Raw genomic sequence first — 19,653 nt, 5'->3', positions numbered from 1 at the left:
GTTCCTCACACAGCCGTGTTTTCACACGGACCATGTGACCCCTCGTGGCACCGCACGCACACACGTAGACATGTCTGTTTTTTTTTCTCCGGCAGCACTGATGTGATCCGTGTGACATCAGTGTGACGTACCAGAGAAAACACGAGTCTTTGAAATAAAAAGATTTATTATATTCACCTGTATCCAGCGTGGCTTTCTTCAGCTCTGCTGCCTCCCGCTTCTGGCCCCCGCTCATTATATTCATTGATTATTCACTGCACTGAGGACCTGGAAGCCAGAGCATTTCGGTGACAGCACCGCAGGGACCGCATAGCTGAGGTGAATATTCAGCAAGCAGTGGGTGTGCATTTTGCGGTAGGGTGATATTAAGTAACTATACATTTTTGTAAATTCACTTTAAAATTACTCAATTTACAGAACTTATCAAATTCCTTTAATGTGGAAGGAAGGCTCACTCTAGGAGCAGATACATATAGCAGGAGGTCATCTTCAAACCGGGTAAGCTTATGTTCAATATGGCCCATTGGATCCCTTTGACAGAAGGAGTCTGATGAAGCGCATTAGTTAGAGATTCCACCACTAAAATGTACAAATAAGGGGATGGGGGCACCACTGCCTGGTCCTGTACCTTCATGCCCATTTATTCCAACATGAGCTGATGGACAACGATATAGGGCCATTATCCAATTAGTCAGTCACTGATAGAAAACAATTGTCGCGGGCGGGGAGGACGCCGCCGCTGCTGCGCTCGCTAACGCTCGGGTCCGGCACTGCTGCGACTGCTGCTCGGTGGCTCGAGCGGTGGGCCGAATCCGGGGACTCGAGAGGCGCTACTCGCCCGTGAGTGAAAAGGGTAGTTGGTTTGGGGGATTTAGTCCGTGACACTGTAACGGGGGCAGGGGGCGCCTCAGGGGGTGTAGTCGGGTCCCCTCGCCTTGTGGGCCGCAGGCTGAACCCCGGCCCGGCCGTTACTTGCAAAACAGGTGTGTTGTTGGGGCAGAGTGTGGATGCATGGGGCCCATTCATGACAGCGTTCTTTCTCAGCTCTCCAGCTCCTTTTTCACTTTCAGGAAAGAGACAATTGCAGGCAGCGGGTAAACCAAACACCGATTTATTAAACAAAGCTTCCATCTTTTTGTTTGCAGCAGGTTTACTTTAGTACGTTACAAGTTACAGGTCCTTTTCTACAAAAACGGTTTCCTTTTTCTCTTTGGGCACTTTCCTTTGCCTGCAGGGGACATACGTTAACCCCCTAGTAGCTGCGCTCTAACCCGGATTTACTGTAGGGCAGATCCAGCACACACTACCGGCTCTGGATAAGTTCTCACCTCTCCACTTCTTTGTCAGGGCACTAACCTTAGCCTGCACGGGCCACTTGTTATCCCCGTGATAGCTGCACTCCACTCTAGTACACACCACCGGCTGCGGACTAGTCCCAACTCTTCCACCATTTCTCATGGGTTTCCTCTGCTTTCTAGCCAAGAGTACTCACTCAGGCTGACTGCCTCGTCTCACTCCCACACTCTGCCCCGTCACCTCAGACCGAGCTTGCTCGCCTCTCACATCTCACTGCACACTGGACTCTGCATTCAGAACCCTTCCTTCCCCACCTAGGCTGCCCTGCCCCTTCCTTCCCTGCCACTGTTACCAGGGGAACCACTGCTCTACACTGGCACCTAGTGGGGAAACAGTTTATGACAGGTAACATTTTACCATCAACATTTACAATTTGCCACCATACTACTGTGGCGTCTTCAGGGGGGGAAAAACCGCTCCTTCACTATCAGGGGTCCGACTATCCCTTACATTCCTCCCCTCTTTAACCTCAGCCTCCTGGCGAGGTTCGTACCTGCAAAACAACACATGTAGGAAAACACAATACTTAAAACACACAGACTGGCACACAAGTTTGGTGCCCGGAGTCCCTCCAGGGAAGCTCCCGGTCTTAGTCGCACATCTGCCCGGAGGCCCTCCTCAGGCGCTCCCGGTCTTAGCTGACCTTCTGCCCGGAGGCTATTTCCAAGCGCTCCCGGTCTTTGGGTGGGCAGAAAACAACAGGACAACAAGATTCCTTCTTAACAGTCATGGAAGGAGTCCACGCACAGTTCTGTATTAAGCTCCTCCCGGGTTCAGTACTTTTAATGTTGCTTGAGCTGTAACATTCGCTGGCTCCTTACAGCACCGGCTCCCAACAACAAACAGACGTCTCTTCCGGATTACCACCTCTTCACGCTGGGTGGTATGCACGCAGCCATTTGGCCCGCTGGGCCCTCACATGGTCGGAGAGGGACTGTCCAGGTAAGCGGGGTAGCCTACGAAACGGCTCATAACCCGGTGGCTCCGGTACTTCCTTCTCCGGTTCAGGCCCTTCAGCCTCCTGCGGGGGTGAGGGGGTAGCTGGACGGGACCGCAGTGGGCTGCCGACAACAACTACCGGGTGCAACACCATACTCTGATGTATCACCAGTAATGCCGATGCTTCTCTTGGCTTGTCTCCAGCCGTAGGTTCGGCGGCCGCGTTTGGCGCGACCGTCGGGGTACTCTTCAGCCCACAGGCTTCAGCGAGCGCTTGCTTATGCTGAGCGCGCCACGCTCTGTTCTCCATTCTGCTTGGTCCAGGTACTGGAGTTTGCTTCTTCTTCCACTGCCGGGGTTGCAATCGCGCCGGGGAAGGTGGAGGCGGTTCTTCTTTTCCCGCTTCTGCCCATACTCCGCCCCCGGCCTCACCCACCAGGACGGCACAGCGTTTGCGACGCCTCTTCTTTCTTGCGGCGCCGCCGACGTCTCTAGACCTCTGCAGTATCTCGCGGCAAGCACCTCCCCTCTTTGGGCGGTGCACTCCGGGCTTCTTCCTTACAGGCCAGCCCAGCGCTTTTCGTTTGGCGCCCACTTTTCGCACCTTCACTAAATCCATGAGGACGGCCGCCATCTTGCCGCCATCTTGTGGCCTGTTCAGTACATCATGCACCACTTGGTCTCTGCTCAGGGTTTCTCTTCTGTGGGCTTGATCCTGCCGACTACGCCAAAATGTAACGGGGGCAGGGGGCACCTCAGGGGGTGTAGTCGGGTCCCCTCGCCTTGTGGGCCGCAGGCTGAACCCCGGCCCGGCCGTTACTTGCAAAACAGGTGTGTTGTTGGGGCAGAGTGTGGATGCATGGGGCCCATTCATGACAGCGTTCTTTCTCAGCTCTCCAGCTCCTTTTTCACTTTCAGGAAAGAGACAATTGCAGGCAGCGGGTAAACCAAACACCGATTTATTAAACAAAGCTTCCATCTTTTTGTTTGCAGCAGGTTTACTTTAGTACGTTACAAGTTACAGGTCCTTTTCTACAAAAACGGTTTCCTTTTTCTCTTCGGGCACTTTCCTTTGCCTGCAGGGGACATACGTTAACCCCCTAGTAGCTGCGCTCTAACCCGGATTTACTGTAGGGCAGATCCAGCACACACTACCGGCTCTGGATAAGTTCTCACCTCTACACTTCTTTGTCAGGGCACTAACCTTCGCCTGCAGGGGCCACTTGTTATCCCCCTGATAGCTGCACTCCACTCTAGTACACACCACTGGCTCCGGACTAGTCCCAACTCTTCCACCGTTTCTCATGGGTTTCCTCTACTTTCTAGCCAAGAGTACTCACTCAGGCTGACTGCCTCGTATCACTCCTACACTATGCCCCGTCACCTCAGACCGAGCTTGCTCGCCTCTCACATCTCACTGCACACTGGACTCTGCATTCAGAACCCTTCCTTCCCCACCTAGGCTGCCCTGCCCCTTCCTTCCCTGCCACTGTTACCAGGGGAACCACTGCTCTACACTGGCACCTAGTGGGGAAACAGTTTATGACAGGTAACATTTTACCATCAACATTTACAATTTGCCACCATACTACTGTGGCGTCTTCAGGGGGGGAAAAACCGCTCCTTCACTACCAGGGGTCCGACTATCCCTTACAACGCCACCCACGGGTTGTGGTGAAGATGGGCACCACCGCTGCTGGTGACGGGGATCCCGGGAGCGATGGTAGGGAGCAGCTGGGATGTTGAGTGAAAAGGGTGGTTGGTTTGGGGGATTTAGTCCGTGACGCCACCCACGGGCGATGGTAGGGAGCAGCTGGGATGTTGTTTTCCCCCTCCGTGGGTAGGAGTCGGTGGTCCCGGGGCCCGGTGGTGTGACGGGGTGTCAGGGTTGGTGAGGTGCAGGGTTGCAGGGACAGCGCGGCGCGGTGCCGGATGGCACAGGTGTACTCACTCAGCAAGAGATGCACAAAGTCCTCGGTAAACCAAACGGCTGGATGGACGGGTCCCGCAGCCGGCTGCAGTCTCTCTCCCCGGACAGGTGATGGCGGCTGTCTTTCCTTGCAACTTTGTGTACTTGTTTGACTACGATGGATCCCCAACGGTAGTCCGCTCCCCGGTGTATGGATGCCGGAGGAGCCCGTTTGCCCGCAGGCGCTTGCCCTTGGGTCTCTAGCCTTAGGCGGTAGCTGTATACCCTCACGGTGTGGGCGGTTGCCTTCTAACGGGTCTTTGGCTGTTAGGAAACCCCTGGGGTTCCTGTCACACTCGGATTTGACTGTTGACGGCGACTCCAAGCCTAGCCGGGGTCCGATGGCCCTGCCTGTGTGTGCTGGCTTCACTTCGCTCCCCGGTCGGTACCGGCGGGCCAACGCCCGGTCCTACGGTTCCACATTGATTCACCACTCCTGCAGATGGCCACCACTGTCTGCCAACCTTGTTGTCAGTGCCTGGGCCACAAACCTAGACATTCTTCACTTTACTCCTCTCACTTCAACCTCCTCGACTAAACTCCTGAACTCAACTGACTCCTTTTCCCACCTCCAGGCCTGTGAACTCCTCGGTGGGCGGGGCCAACCGCTTGGCTCCGCCCCACCTGGTGTGGACATCAGACCCTGGAGGGAGGCAACAAGGGTTTTGTGTTTGGCTAATGTTACTGTCTAGTGGGGGTGGGGATGTATGTATGCTACCTGTGACAACCTGGCTAGTCCAGGGCGCACACAATGGTCTTAAGGGTGGCCTCTAGAAAGCCCCAGTGTACCCTGTCACATGCTTTTTCAGCATTGACTGACAACAGACATAAGGGGGTCTTACTTAAACGAGCCATAGAAACCACAGATATGGTTTTAATAGTATTTTCAAAAGCCTCTCTGCCGAGGTATGTAAGAATATAGCCATAACACAATAATTTTGGAAAATAATTTAGTATCAACATTAGTTATATATATTGGTCTGTAATTAGAGTGGACCAAAGCATCTTTTCCTGCTTTTGGAAGGACCACAATACAAGCCTTGACTGTCTGAAGTAGAAAGTGACAAGTCCCTGGAATGGCATTAAAGGCCGTTCGCGTCAAGGAAACACAAGAGTCGCTGCACAGTTTGTAAAATTTGGGAGTAAACCGATCCGGGCCTGGACTTTTTCCAACTTCCAGGGTTTTAATAACTTCTTTGAATTCCAGTTCTGAGAAATCCACCTCAAGATAGGCTGCCTCCACACCTAAACAGGACCAGGAGAATACTTCCCCAAGTATTCATAATATGTTGTCAAGACACTGGAGTCTTCTGTATAGTTTATTGTGGGAGGTTATATAAATTGGCAAATAAGATCTAACCTAATATTTCAGAAGTAGAATGGACCAAGCCCCCAGTAGCAGTATTTATAGAGAGAATGGAAGACTGTGCAAGCCTAGGCTGCAAAGATCTAGCTAGCCATTTTAAACATTTATCCCCAAATTCAAAGTAGTTCCTACACAATTTATCCCTTTTGCATATCAACCTCTGGTCAAGGAAAAATAGAACTTGTTGGCGTAAAGATAAAATTTCGGCTTTTAATAAGTTATAGCCACTTTTGTGCCCAGGAGTACCAAGATATTTCTAAGTTGCTCATCCTTATCTCTATAACTTAAATATTATAAGCTTCCAAGTGTATCCCTCACCTCCCTTCTCACAAATTTCCAGTTCCCCGTCCACTGGAGTATGATGTGACCAAAGGAAGGCCTACATCGAGCAACTAGGCCAGTAAATCATGTGAGATAAATAGGTGATCCAGTCTGGAATAAAGGCCCCGTCACAAGAGATGAGCGAACCTCTAGAGGCTCGAGTTCGACTCGGTTCGTCGAATGGAGGCCGCGTTCGAGTTCGGTTCGGCAAGCCGTTCGACGAACCTCTCGAACCCCATTGAAAACAATGGGAGGCAAACAGAAACACATAAAAACACATTAGAAATGTATACATACAGTTAATAAACATTGCCATAACACTTACCTGTCCCCGCGATCTCCCCTGCACTCTGTCTCCAGCCGCTTTTCCTTCCAATAATCGCTGCGTCCTCCCGGTAACCAGCACTGATGATAGGACCTATCGTGACGTCGAAATAGCATGTGACGAGTCACATGTCTATTATCTCATTGGTTACAGACTGCTCACATGGCTTTGACGTCACGCTAGGACCTGTCAGTGCATCTCTCCAGTAGACTGTGATCGTTTGTGTATCATCGTGTAGTGGCGACATGCTCTGGCACACGGTTGACTCCCTGTTCTGCTTCCCCGTTCCGTTATTCACCGGCTGCCACAGCTTAATAACGGAGATCACCATTGCTATAGCAATGCGCCGGTCAGCAGTGATGTCACCCCTTACAGCCGCAGCGGCACCGGGAATCACGTGATCGAAGCACCGTTGCTATAGCAACGCGCCTTTGAGGGGTGACGTCACCACTTACAGCCAGCAGCACTAATCACTCACGGAGTGAATTCTGCACGGGGAACAGCAGCGTCTTTCTCCCATGCAGTGCTGCTGATGTAGCAGAGCTGCATGAGTTGAAGGAGAAAGAAGACAGAAGACCATGGATCGTGGAGGGATAAGAGGGATTTATTTCTATTAAAGTATTTTTTCTCTGTGTGGTGTCTTTTTTTTAACCCTTTATTGGAGATTCTTAATGGCTGGGTCAAACTTGCCTGACATTAAGAATCTCTGGCTTAATACTAGCTAGTAAAACAAAGCTAGTATGAACTCATTATTACCCAGCGAGCCACCAGCATCAGGGCAGCTGGAAGAGGTGGATACAGCGCGAGATGATGGCGCTTCTATGAAAGCGCCATTTTCTGGGGTGGCTGCGGACTGCAATTCACAGCAGAGGGGCCCAGAAAGCTCAGGCAAACCAGTGCTGTGGATTAAAAATCCCAAGCTGCCTAGTTGTACCTGGCTGGACACAAAAATGGGGCGAAGCCCATGTCGTTTTTTTTTTTTTAATTAATTCATGAAATTCATGAAATAAAAAAAGGGCTTCCCTATATTTGTAGTTCCCAGCCGGGTACAAATAGGCAGCTGGGGGTTGGGGGCAGCCATACCTGCCTGCTGTACCTGGCTAGCATACAAAAATATGGCGAAGCTGATATCATTTTTTTTTGTAGTTTTTTTCCAAAAAAAATAAAAAATGCTTCCCTGGATTTTCCATTGCCAGTGAAGGTAACACCAAGCAGTGGGGGTTAGCAGCCAGTAGCTGCTTGAATTACCCTTAGCTAGCAATACAAAAAATGCAGCGGGAGCCCATATATATTTTTTTAATTATTTACTTAAATAAATAAGTAAAAAAAAGGGCTTCCCTGTATTTTGATTGCTGGACATCACAGTGCTGTAAAAATAAATCTTTAAAAAAAATGACGTAGCGCTCCGCGGTATTTTTGATGCTCAGCGCAGATAAAGCAGACAGCTATGGGTTGCCACCCCCATCTGCCTGGCGTTACCTTGGCTAGCAATCAAAATACAGGGAAGCCCATTAATTTTTTTTTATTTAAAAAAAAACATGACGTGGCTATTCTACATTTCCAAATATTGGTATTTGCTGATATTATTGCTATTCCACCTACTATATATTGGGGATAGGATCTTGGAGATAGAATACCCCTTTAAGTCCAGTTATCCAGCTGAATGAATACTAAACAACAGAGCTCGCTATTTAGACATGTTTTCTTGTGACGTATAATGAACTCTCATGTTTGGTAGTCGTTCAGCAGGGCAACTATAAAATCAAATACCTCCATTTGGAAATGTAGTATAGCTCTCCTGATTAACTATGTTCCTTACCTCATGAGCAGGGCATTGCAGTAGCTTACAGATGCATGGTTACCACCACTCACTGTGTGTGAACACAGGAAGCTAAGCTGACAGCCGCTCTGTGCATGCGGCAGTATCTATTGTGAAGGAGGGGGCCGTGGGGGATCAACGCTGCACAGGTACGGGGGTCACCGGGGAACATGGCACATGTGACAGAAATAAGAGGAGTAGGGTGAATGCGGCCGGCGCGCTACTGTGTGCGCGGCCATCTTGGATTTCCAGGAGGGGGTCAGGGGGGGACACTTTGGCGACACCGGGGGACCGGAGGGGACCGGGGATGAGATTTTTCTCCCATCTGACATGTTTGTTCATGCCAGATGTGTAATGTCACCTGGCATCAAGCCCTGGAGTTCGTGATGTCAGGCGTCTATCAGATACCCGACATCACCAACCCAGTCACTAATAAAAAAAAAATGGTTGACAAACACATTTTTATTTGAAAAAACACTCCCCAAAAACATTCCCTCTTTCACCAATTTATTAGAAAGAAAAACAAATGCAGGTCTGCTGTCATCCAAGGGGTTCCCATGACGATCCATACCATAGTCAATGTCCCAGTCAATGAAGAGCAGAATGTTCCATATTGGCTGGGAGAGCAGTGCAGTGACCTGAGCTAACATCAATAGGTCAGCCCAGGTCACTGCAGGGCATGACAAGTGCTGCTGTCAGGAGGATAGCGAGGTACATTACCTGCGGTGATCGCTGCACTCCTGATAGCAGAGCTGTCACTGAGTTCAATGACCGCCGCCTTCACAACCAAGTATCGCGGGAGCCCGTGACATCACCGCTAGTGACAGTCTCTGGCCAGCAGCAAGAGGAGATGTGACAAGCGGCGGCCATGGAAGACAGTGACAGCGCTGACATCGGGAGGGCAGGACTTCATTACCGCAGGTAAGCCGAGCGGGGTAATGTTTGCGGAGTGCAAGGTGGGTGGAGCCGAGCGGGGCCATGTGTGCGGAGTGCGAGGTAGGTGGAGCCAAGCTGGGTAATGTGTGCGGAGTGCGAGGTGGGTGGAGCTGAGCGAGGTAATGTGTGCAGGCAGCGGAGTGTGAGGTGGGTGGAGCCGAGCGAGGAAATGTGTGTGGGCAGCGGAGTGCGAGGTGGGTGGAGCCAAGCGGGGTAATGTGTGCGGAGTGCAAGGTGGGTTGAGTCGAGCGAGGTAATGTGTGCGGAGTGTGAGGTGGGTGGAGCCGAGCGGGGTAATGTGTGCGGAATGTGAGGTGGGTGGAGCCGAGCGGGGTAATGTGTGCGGGCAGTAGAGTGCGAGGTGGGTGGAGCCGAGCGGGGTAATGTGTGCGGGCGGCGGAGTGTGAGGTGGGTGGAGCCGAGCGGTGCCATGTGTGTGGACAGCGAAGTGCGAGGTGGGTGGAGCCGAGCGGTGCCATGTCAGCAGGCGGTGGAGTGCGAGGTGGGTGGAGCGGAGCGGGGCCATGTGGCGCTGAGGACGTCCGTGTGGGTACTGCATGGCTGGGAACAGGTGAGTGTGTGTGTGTACATGCCGAGTGCAGGAGGGGGCGGAGCCGAGCGGGGAAGTGTCAGCTCCTTGCACACATAACCAGGGTAAATATCGGGTTACTAAGCAAAGCGTTTTGCTTGGATACCCGATATTTACCTTGGTTACCAGCTTACCGAAGGCTGCCAGCGATGGCTCCTTGCACACTGTAGCTGTTAAAAGCCACGCTTTTGGTGATTGAACCATTCTCGAACGTAACTCGAACTGTCGAGCTTTTAGCAAAAAGCTCGAGTTCGAGTTAGATCTCGAGCACCCCCCAAAATCACTCGAAATTCGCTCATCTCTACACGTCACACACAGAGATAAATCTTTGGCAGATCTGTGGTTGCAGTGAAATCATGGACATATTGTTCTATTTGTACACAGCCACAAACCTGGCACTGATTGTCCACAATTTCACTGCAACCACAGATCTGCCACAGATCTACCACAGATCTACCACAGATCTACCACAGATCTACCACAGATCTATCTCTGTGTGTGACAGGGCCTTAACTATTGTGTGCTAGAGAATGAAAGCTATAATCTTTGACTCCGGTTTGTAGCACCCTCCACAGATCCACCAATTTAAGGGACAGCAAATCCTTCTTTAATTTACGCAGTGCCAAGAGAGAGACAGATGATATACCCGTGGATTAGTAAACTGAAGGGGCAAGGGTGAGAATGACATTGCCTCATAGGATGATATAGCAGTAGTGATGGACGGACACGGATTGTAAAAGTCCGGATCCGCGTGGTTTCAAACTTGCCGGATCGGGCCCAGAAATCTCAGGGAACTCCGGCTAATGATCTGAACCCAGCACTCGGGGAAATAAAAAAAATAAAAGCAAGCACACTATACTTACACCCTCTCCAGCATGGCTGTAACAACTACCGCGGCAGCTCATTTTTCTTCTGGGGCCGCTCATTATCGCTAATCCATATGCACTGCTTCCCCCACCCATTGGTCGTCCTAGCGTTTGTGATTGGTTGCAGTCAGACGCACCCCCGGTCTGTGTGACAGCATCTGACTGCAACCAATCACAGACCCTGTGTACAAGTCACTATCCTGATGTAAAAATAAATTAATTACAAATTGTTTTTTTTCGTAGTGTCCTCCCATATTAAGATACTCAGCACAGAAAAAGCATACGGCTGCAGCCCCCAGCCATGTGCTTTTCTTGGCTGTGTATCAAAATAGGAGAAGCCGCATACGGATTTTTTTTAAATTATTTAAATAAATAATTTTAAAATCCGGAGTTCAGTCCCCTCCAATTTTGATAAGCCCAACAGCTTGGGGCTGATATTCTCAGACTGGGAAGACCTATGCTTATTGCTCCCCCCCAGCCTAAAAAATAGCAGACTGCTGCTGCCCATGATTGCAGCATCTATTAGATGCAACAGTCCCGGCACTTTAATCCAGCTCTTTCTGATTTCCCTGGTGCGGTGGCAATCGGGATAATAAGGAGTTAAGCACAGCTCACAGCTGCCACTAGCCCTAGATTAGTAATGGGAGGTCTCTATAAGACCTCCCATTACTAATCTGTAAGTGAAAAAAATATACAAAACTCCCCAAAATACTTTGTTTAAAATAAAATACAATAAAACACAAATTTATTACCCCAAAAAACACCCAAGTCTGACGTAATCCACACAAGGTCCCACAACAATTCCAGCACTGCTATATCTTTTTTAGAAGAAAAACGAATGCGGTTCCTCTTATTTTGACGAATAGCCAAGATAAGCGCATGGCTGGTGGCTGCAGCATGTAGCCATATGCTTTATCTGTGCTGGGTATGATAATATGGGGGGACCCTATGCCAATTGTTTTATTTATTTTTACTCCAATCTACAGTGAGCCGCAAAGAGGGTCTGTGATTGGTTGCAGTCAGACACGTTGTCACACAGGCTGGGGTCATTACAGACGCTGGGACTGCCGGTGGGCAGGGGAAGCAGTGAATATGGATGAGCAATGGGCCCCGGAAAAAGAATGAGCGGCTGCAGGAGCAGTTACAGCTGTTAAACTGAGAGTTTACTCCCAGGATACAGCGGGTCACAAACGAGGAACGAAACCAGACTGAGTTTAAATGCAAACTTTTTATAACCCGATAAAGACAACGGGGATGTAAAGCAAATATAAACACAAAGAAATGTACAGGCACCCGGTTACTGAACCGGGATCAGCGTGCTGTGCTAAGGACTGACTCCAATAGGACAGGAACCAACAGGAACAGTTTACCTAAACAGGAACTTCTGGAATCACAACAAAGTGTAAATCACTGGGTGTATGAAGGAGCTGTCCCTGGACCAGCACACCAATTAACAATCTTAGCAGAAATGCTAATTCATCGCCCTTCCGCCACACAAATAAGCAACACAGAGTACCCCGGGGTTAACTATTTTCTGGTAGAGATACACCAACAGTACTGCAGCAATGGCGGCTGTGTAGTATATATTAGACCTTGTCTGGCACTAAACCACTATTGAGTCAATGTGCACACTTACCCACAAAAACAAAAAGATATAGGCCAGGCCTGAGCTCAGGACTCCCTGTTACACATATTTATCTCCAGAGGGTCTCCAGGCAAAGGGATATACGTTCCGTGTCCTGTTCTGCAACAGTTCTATATGACACCGACAATCACCAGGGACAGTTCTCCTAGGGTTGAAGTCACAGACTGATAGCAAGGCCTCAGATAAAGGTCTCCTCTGGGTTCGCTTCTGCAGCCACTGTCTCTCTCTGGCAGCCATTTATATCCACTCACAAGCAGCTGACTGGACTCTGCTCATACAGCAGTCAGTGGCCTCTCTCTCTCACTCCAGGCCTGCTAGCATGGACCAGGACACCGGCAACCGCTTCTCTCTCCAGTCTCTCTGCTCTGAGTCTCTCCTCTTTCCTTCCCACTTCCTGTATTTTTCTCCTCACAGCATTTTCCTCTAAGCCTGAGCAGACCTCCCTCTGCTGGATAGTAGGAGACACTGCAGCTGGAGTATTTACAATATCAGCACTCTGACACAGCCACGCCGGAAACTTGGTAAGTATGAAGAGCTTCAAATGTTTGGCAATTTCAAGACTGCTGCATCCCTCTGCAAGACATCTCACATTTTGGACTTTTCAGAGCCCGTCAAATCTCTCTTTTGACCCATTTTGCCAAAGGAAAGGAAGTTGCCTAATAATTAAGCACACACCTTATATAGGGTGTTGATGTCATTACACCCCACCCTTCCCCATTACAGAGATGCACATCACTCGATTTACTTAATTGGTAGTTGGCTCTCAGCCTATACAGCTTTGAGTAGGACAACATGTATAAAAATTATCAATTATCATGTTATAAAATACTAATTTGCCTAATAATTCTGCACACAGTGTAGAATAGGACAGGTGTGTGATAACTGCCAATGGTGCACATGTTGTTGTTCTGAACTGGCAAGAGCCATCTTGATAAAAGGTCGGGAGACTAGCCAAACTGCAGGATGGGATAGATGGAGTTATTCTATTCTTCAGTCCTAATATTGTGAAACCTTTTCTGTTTGTAAATGAACCAGTTCCGTTAAGAAGCACAATATAAATTGAGCAATCGCTGTGAATTCAATTACCTTATATATAAATAATAGTACTTGATGTTGGCCTGTTTCTTTAAAGTGGTGAATCTAATTTCATAAAAGCTATTCTTTCAGCTTTTAGTCTTCATCCTCGCTTTATGAATAATCTTATCTCATCAGTAATTCTACATTTTCACATGAGGATAGCAAAGTTGCTCAGAGGTAGATGTCATCTACTTGGTTCAATGGCTCCAGCTCATTTCACTGTAGCATAAGTTCTGGGGAAAAAAAAAAGTAAATTGCTGGATTTATGTTGCAATAGAGCGATGTGCGTCCTCCCTGAAGAAAGTACTGTTGGCTCTAATTGATCCTGAGTACTTCAATTTTCTGTTGAATTGCACAAGAAACTTAGTTACAAATAAACACGATTCCTTTAGGGCACAAATGTGGTTACCAGCTACCCGGCCACAAACCGGGCTTCTGCTCAAAACAGGTAGCCATAATGCAGTTAAAGTTAATTGTTTTTCAGTTTGCGGCAAAACAGACATGGTAAACCTGTGATACGAATCTCATTTTATTCTCCAAAGCTAAAACTGAGGGCAACAAATGAAACATTAAAGCCATTAACCAGGTAATCTCTTACATCTGCACTTTAAGTCCAGATTTCAGAATGGTTCATACTGCTGATTTGTATTCATCTTGTCTTGATAACATTTAGCATAATATTTATATAGTATACTAGTACATCATTTTCCATAAAACACTATATTCATGGATTTTTCTTAGTTGCGTTCAATTAAAAGGGGCTTTCAACTTTTAGTTATCTGTTGACTGAAGTTGGGCAGTTGGAGCCCCATCATTTTCTAGAACGAAGGGTTTAGCCAAAGATTTCGATGATTCCATGACACATAGAACAAGTTTCATCAGTAATTTTAAAAGGACTATGGAAAGACTAAATGGAATGAAGAAGCACTATGCTGGAAATAAGTGATAGAAAATTCAAGACAAGCTCAACAAACCAATTGGCAAATATAACCCCAAACCACTGCATATAACCCAGGAACTATACTAACTGACTTTTGGGACTGGCATTAAAGGTTTAGGAGAGGAGCATATTTGACTCCATGAAAACATTGTCTCTATTCCATAAGCAGAGATGGGTGAATAGGGAAATATTCGGGTTAGGCTCATGCTATCCGCATACAAAGTACTATTCCAGCAAGGAAAAAGGTTAGTTCCAGCTCACTTGATCCAGGAGACCACTAGTTTGGAACCGTGCAAGGTTAAAAATAAAGTCGGCAAGACTTGTAGCAGGAGATCCAAGGTAATAAATCCAGCAACTTGATCCAAAAAATTATGTATCTCAATCTCAGAGATTGAATAAGATCTAGACGTTCGAAACGCGTCCTCTGTCTGTCTACTACCCTATGTGACCCATATGGACTAATTTTATGCTTGTACCTTAATAAAGAAAAATTTTTATTTACATAATTTTTTGGATCAAGTTGCTGGATTTACTACCTTGGATCTCCAAAGTACTATTCCAGTATTCATCATGAATAACGAACCTAATGCAAGTCAATGGGGAACCCAAGCATTTTTCTGGGTAATCTTCAAGAAAAATGGGTTGCATTTATGTATAATCATTCGCTATTCATATAGCATAATCTGAACCCAAATATTTCATTATTCGGCCATTATAGAGTTTAGAGGGTAATGTGTGGCCATTATACACTTTGAGTACTACAGTGGGGGGCACTCATACAGTGTGGGAGCTTTCAGACTGTGGGTGGCCCCCACTGCCCATTAATTTATTTCAGTAATTCACTACAAAAAGGGAAACAAATATATTATATAGAATCATTACACACAGAGGTGTCTATTCCTATATATTACATAGAGTCATTACACACAGAGGGATCTATTTCAAGTGTTTATTTCTATTAATGTTGATGATTATTGCTTACAGACAATGAAAACCCAAAAGTCATCTCAGAAAATTAAAATAATTACCACAAAACACAAAGGCTTCCTAAGCATTTATAATGGTCCCTTAGTCTGATTCAGTAGGCTACACAATCATGGGGAAGACTGCTGACTTGACAGATGTCCAGAAGGCAGTCATTGACACACTCCACAAGGAGGGTAAGCCACAAAAGGTCATTGCTAAGGAAGCTGGCTGTTCACAGAGTGCTGTATCCAAGTATATTAACAGAAAGTTGAGTGGAAGGAAAAAGTGTGGTAGAAAAAAGTGCACAAGCAATAGGGATAACCGCAGCATTGATAGGATTGTTCAGAAAAGGCCATTCAAAAAATTGGGGGAGATTCACAAGGATTGGACTGCTGCTGGAGTCAGTGATTCAAGAGCCACCACACACAGACGTATCCAGGACATGGGCTACAAGTGTCACATTATTTGTGTCAAGCCACTCATGACCAGTAGACAATGCCAGAAGTGTCTTACCTGGGCCAAGGAAAAAAAGAACTGGACTGTTGCTCAGTGGTCCAATGTGTTGTTTTCAGTTAAAAGTAGATTTTGCATTTCATTTGGAAATCAAGGTCCCTGAGTCTGGAGAAAGAGTGGAGAGGCCACAATCCAAGCTGCTTGAGGTCTAGTGTGAAGTTTTCACAATGAGTGACAGTTTGGGGAGCCATGTCATCTGCTGGTGTAGGTCCACTGTGTTTTATCAAGACCAAAGTCAGGGCAGCCGTCTACCAGGAAATTTTAGAGCACTTCATGCTTCCCTCTGCCGACGGGCTTTTTGGAGATGACTATTTTATTTTCCAGCAGAACTTGGCACCTGTCCACACTGCCAAAAGTACCAATACCTGGTTTAATACCCACTGTATAATTGTGCTTGATTGGCTAGCAAACTTGCCTGACCTAAACCCCATAGAGAATCTATGGGATATTGTCAAGAGGCAGATGAGAGACACCAGACCCAACAATGCAGACGAGCTGAAGGCTGCTATCAAAGCAACCTGGGCTTCCATAACACCTCAGCAGTGCCACAGGCTGATCGCCTCCATGCCACGCCGCATTGATGCAGTAATTCATGCAAAAGGAGCCCCGACCAAGTATTGAGTGCATTTACTGTACAGACTTTTCAGTAGCCAACATTTCTGAGTTTAAAATAATTTTTTCAGTTGGTCTTATATAATTTTCTAATTTTCTGAAATAATGACTTTTGGGTTTTCATTGGCTGTAAGCCATAATCATCAACATTAACAGAAATAAACCCTGGAAATAGATCCCTCTGTGTGTAATGACTCTATGTAATATATAGGAATAGATCACTCTGTGTGTAATGACTCTATATAATATATGCATTTCCCTTTTTGCATTGAATTACAGAAATAAATTAACTTTTTGATGATATTCTAATTTATTGAGATGCACCTGTACTTGCAATAAAAATTCAGTACCATTCCTTAACTACAGTAACTGCAATCCTATTTTTTCCTGCTTCCTTTTTGATGACGCTTCATTTAAGAATCCCAGTGCATGCTCAAATGAAGCATCATTAGGGGGCAGTGTGTGTGTTCACTGCAGCAACCTCTGCCCTCTCCCTGAAACGAAGCGTCATCAGTGACGCCCATTTCAGGGGCTGGGCTATTCCCAGCATGGTGTGACAATGCATTCTTTGTTGCTGGCTCAGATCTTAAGTAACAAGTGCATTGTCAGAATACCCAGTGTGCAGAGACCAGTGGAATCACTTGTGAGGGTGCCATTAGACTCTGCATGCCGGGTATGTTGACACCACTCTGTTGACGACTCGATATTGCTGATCTGATCTGGCAGCAGAGAATGCTGTAATTGTGCACATCGCAGGGACTAGCGCAGCCCCTGATATGAGCGTCACTGAGGACCCTTCGTTTCAGGGAGGTGGCAGAGGCTGTGTCAGTGACGGTAGCCTCTGCCACTGACGACACTTCGTTTGAGTATCCCAGCATGCACTGGGATTCTTAACTAAAGCATCATCAAAAAGGAAATAGAGACAATAGAATAGTAGTTAGTGTAGTTAAGGAATGGTATAGAATTTTTAATGCAAGTATGCTAGAAAATAGTTTAGATTATGGCACTAAATAGATAGGGACATAGGGGGAAAGTTAGTTTGCCTCTAGACTACCCCTCTAAAGGCAAAGCATCATAGGGGGACAGAGTAGTTCTGAAGTGAAGAAAGCCTGGAGAAGTAATCCATATGGTTGGTTGGAAGTGACATTAATGCCAAGTAATGATTTAGTGTTTGGATTATGCACACATGATTGTCAGGACCAAAATGTTACCAGCAGAACATTGCCCACTGCACATTCAGCTGAAATGTATTGTGGCGCAGAGACCTGCCATGCAGTGCCATGTGGAGATTCCAGTGGTGTTGACGCTCACTCTCCGAGGCTCATATCACATTGTTACCTCCCGTGAGCCCTATGCCCAATCAGTGCTGACTTCACTTGGACATATCACATATTAAGAGAAGTGAGCAGCCGGCCGTAGCCTTGACTTCCTCTTGATGCTTGATTCGTCTGAGGCGGGGAAAGTAGTGTGACGCCCTGGGCAAGCCAGGGGTCACAGGTCAGTACACCATCACACCCTACATCCCAGTTAGGAACACCAAAGCTAAACTAAAATCCTTGTTGCCTTCCTTCAGAGGCTGATGTTCACACCAGGGGGTGGGCCAGGCGGTTGGCTCCGCCCACCGAGGAGGACACAGCTCTGGAGGTGGGAAAAACCAGCAGTTCAGTTAGGGAGTTGAAAGAAGATGGAAGTCTAGCTGAGGGCTAGAGAGCAGTCAGCTCAGGGAAGAGCTAGAGTGAGGAGTAAACAAGTAGTGAAGTGAAGTGGAAGTGGTAAAGGAGGAGTAAGAGAAGCTGAAGGAAAGTGAGAACAGTTACAGCATTGAAGTGTGTCCAGCTGTGTGCAGGACAGGGTCAGCAAGGTCAGCAACAGTGGTGATTGTCTGAAGGGGTGACCGTTTGGAAGTTCCTGGAAGGGCCGCGGACGGGTAGTGACCCGGCGGTCTGGAGCAGCGTACCAAAAGACAGTCAGCACCAGGGCAGGGGCCTCTTGGACCCCGGCAAGGCTAGGAGTCGCCAAACTTGCCAAATCCGTCAGTGAAGGGGACGTAGATCCCCCAACAACCAAGTCCCGAGTGAAGGCAACAGCCCAACCTGTACAACAGAGACACCGCCACCGCCAGGGCACCAGTTTCTGAGGGCCAGCGCCTGCGGGCAAAGAGTAGAGCTCCTCCGGTCCAGCTTGAAGCCGGGGAGCGGGTTACCGGTGGGAATCCATCGCGACCAACAGACATTAGGTGCAAGGAAAAGGGACATCACCGCTACCGACTGGGTGAGCAACTGCAGCCGTCCGTGGGACCGACCAACCAGCCGTTTGTTTACCGAGAACTGTGTCACTGTCTCAGGCTGAGTGAGTACCACAGTGCCGCAAGGCACAGCGCTGCCCCCGCGTCCCTGCGCCCACCAGGCCCTGCATCCTACATATCATCACCGGGCCCCAGGATCACCAAACCCCCTACCCACGGAGGGGCAACACAACATCTAGCTGCTCCACATCACCACCCCCGGGATCCCCGTATTGAGCAGCGGTGGTGCTACAAATCACCACAACCGTGGGTGGCGTCACGGACATTATCCCAGCACCCAAATTCCCCCCTTTCACTCACGGGCGAGGAGTGCCGCTCGAGAACCCCCGGGATCCGGCCCACAGCTTGAGCCACCACTGCGCAGCGGCAGCCGCCGGACCCGAGCAGAAGGGGTGAGCGCGGTGTGCTGACACCCTCCTCCCCGCCCGCGACAGTAGAAGGCAGCACTGATTGGGCACAGAGCTCGCGTGATGTAGCATCATCAGAAAAGTCCCTGGAGAGTGAGTGTCGAAACTACCAGAATGGCACTGGCTGTGAGTATAAGTGTTCTGTTTTTCTGGGGGAAACATGAGGATTGAAAAGGGGTTGTACGAGTAGTGGACAACCTCTTTAATTCACTTCTGAGTAATTTCCATGCATGCTTACTACTTTTTCATTAAGAGAGGCAAGTAGGTAATAAAAATTGTTGGAAGAATAACTTTTTAAAGAAAAAAAAAATAATATATAAAGTTAAAAATGAATGTAGCACAATGATAGCAGTGTAATGTGAACAGACTCTAATACCAGTTCGTAATGCTTACAGCAAGTGATGGGCTAAGCAGCAGGTCTCAAAAGCAGTAAATGCAAGTTTTAGACTCCACAGCTGTTGCAGTGAAAATTTAGATGAAAGAACTGGATGATAGTTAGTCTAAAGGCCCCGTTACATGCAACGACTTCACTAACGAGAAGTCGCTGGGGTTACGGAATTCGTGACGCACATCCGGCCTCGTTAGCGACGTCATTGTATGTGACACTTACGAGTGACCGCTTCGATCCCAAATACTCACTAAATTGTTGATTGTTGACACGTCGTTCATTTTCAAAATATCGTTGCTCATTCTGGACGCATG

Source organism: Anomaloglossus baeobatrachus, chromosome 3 (genome assembly GCF_048569485.1).
Source record: "Anomaloglossus baeobatrachus isolate aAnoBae1 chromosome 3, aAnoBae1.hap1, whole genome shotgun sequence".
Classification (NCBI taxonomy): domain Eukaryota; kingdom Metazoa; phylum Chordata; class Amphibia; order Anura; family Aromobatidae; genus Anomaloglossus; species Anomaloglossus baeobatrachus.
This window is presented reverse-complemented; position numbering follows the sequence as displayed.